Consider the following 2,343-nt stretch of genomic DNA (forward strand, 5'->3'; position numbering starts at 1 on the left):
TGTGTGTGTGTGTGTGTGTGTGTGTGTGTGTGTGTGTGTGTATCAGTGTGTGTTAGCCTGCTAATGACAGCAGGATTGTGTTATGGTGCTCTGATGAGTTATGCTGTTGCTGTGGAGTGGACAGAAAGAAGGATGAAGAAAGTAAAGAAGGGAGGTAAGGTGTGCTCTCCCTGCATCCCTCTTCTTCCTCCTCCTCCTCCTCCTGCTCCTCCTGCTCTGCAGACAGCAGGAGCAGCAGAGTGGCAGGACAGGGAGGAGGTGGGAGGAACAGAGGAGTGACTCTGGCTGCCTGCGAGGCTTTGTCTCGGACCGTTGCTCCCTAAATCAGTCTAGGTTTATTGGCCTCTTCAGTCATTGTTTCCCTCTTTCTTTATTTCTTCTTTTTCTTCGACAGAAACTTTGAGTTACTCCTTCAGTTATTATTTCTGCCAAAAATTATTTATCTCTACTCCATTCTTATGTAAGTAGAGGACATAATTAATGAGCTAAACTTTCAGAAAGTACATAATTAACTTTTACGGTCAATCCATTTTAACATCAATAATCGACTTTAGTCTCAAAAATGGCTAAAACTCTTTCAGTTTTAGAGCTAAAGAGCTAAAATCTGATGCAGAAGTAGCCGAGAATCATCGTTGACACATTCTGACTGTGTGAGCAATATTGCATGAGAGCATACAGAGCATCTTTTTTTGTGAGGTTTGACCAAAGATCATGTATCAAGTATTCCTTCAAGAGATCAGTGTCAAACATGTTTTTATTTTTCAAACTTGTTTTCACCAAGGGCCACATGAGCGTTATGTTTGTAATAAACTGAAACATCTTATGATTAATTAAAGACACTATTAAAAGTAAAAGAAAGAGAGTTTTACTCATTGAGTTGTGCAAAGTAGCTGTGATCTTGAATTCTGAACTTTTCCACAGGGAATTCCCACTGGAGCGGCGTTCCAGTTTAAATTCACCACTTATAAGTGGAAAATTCCCACTTCCAAGTACAACTGGGCCGTAGCAAAAGTAACCAACAAAAACCTAATTAAACTGAGATTTAAAACAGGGAATTATGCCGGCCTGACTACTGGCTTTCTGCTACTTCCAACCATCCCACCTGGTGGTAAAAGAATCAACGTGCATCATGGGAGATGTAGTGTATGACCGAGGTGCATAGTAACTAAGTACATTTACTTTGTTACAGTACTTAAGTAATTTTTTTGAAGAATTGTAATCTTAACAAGCATGTTCTTTAAACGTATTTTTACTTTTATTTTGTTACAGTCAGAACTTAAAAAGGATACTTTTCTTTATTTTTAAAATTTGACACCAAGTTACAAATTTAAATTTGATCATGAAAAGAGTTGTTATTAGACTCTAAAAATTGATGTGTTGAATTTAAATGAAGTACTTTTCTTAACAGTGATGTCTTTTTTAACCAAAGTTATTTTCTGTTATGGTATTTTTTACTTTTACTTAGTTTTACTTAGTTATTTTATTTGAAGTACTTTGTACACCTCAGGTTTATAAAGCAGCCATATAGCCTCTTGCGGACCACATAAGATGCTGTGGTGGGCCACATTTGGCCCACGGGCCTTGAGTTTGACACACATGCTATAGACCTTTAATTTTATTTCTGAGCTATATTTCCTCAAGCCCTCTGCAGGTATTTTTAAAACTCTTTCACTCCTTCTCAGTCCATTACCTCACCATCCTCTGAGGAATGTCGTGTTTGTTGAACCACTAAACTCTGACCTAAGAATCAGTGAGGCATTAAAAAAATCTCCAAAACTCACTCAGATCACTTTAGCACATAATATATGTTAAATTGGATCTTTACTCACTTTGTTACAAGCAGTTTTTCCACAAAACTGTCACATGTTCCCATGCTTTTAGATGAATTTATCAGAAACCGTTATTCTAACATAAATTGTGTCTCGCAGTCCGTCTCAAACCTACTTTTTTATTATAATTCTAAAAAATAGGAAAGATGAGACTATTTGATGGATGATTCCCAGCAGAATGTCAGAATTAGAACATGGTACATCTAGATATATCAAGTCGGGCTGTTTTTTTTTAAAGTAAATCTCTGAGACGTGTTTAAATTTGTTATCAGTCGTTTCTCTGAACAAATCCTTTAAAAGGAAAAAAAATTGTATAGGTCCTCTGGACGGGTTCTTCTTTAATGAAACGTTTCGTCTCTCTTCCAAGAGACTTCTTCAGTCTGAGAGTTTCAGGCAAAATTCAGGCTTTTGAGTCCTGCCTCCAGGTGACTCATACTCACATCACATGGCTATGGTTCACAGGTGACTGATACTCACATCACATGGCTATCGCCCACAGGTGACTGATACTCAC

The sequence above is a fragment of the Austrofundulus limnaeus genome, unplaced genomic scaffold, assembly GCF_001266775.1.
Source record: "Austrofundulus limnaeus strain Quisiro unplaced genomic scaffold, Austrofundulus_limnaeus-1.0 Scaffold117, whole genome shotgun sequence".
In the NCBI taxonomy this organism is placed as follows: Eukaryota; Metazoa; Chordata; class Actinopteri; order Cyprinodontiformes; family Rivulidae; genus Austrofundulus; species Austrofundulus limnaeus.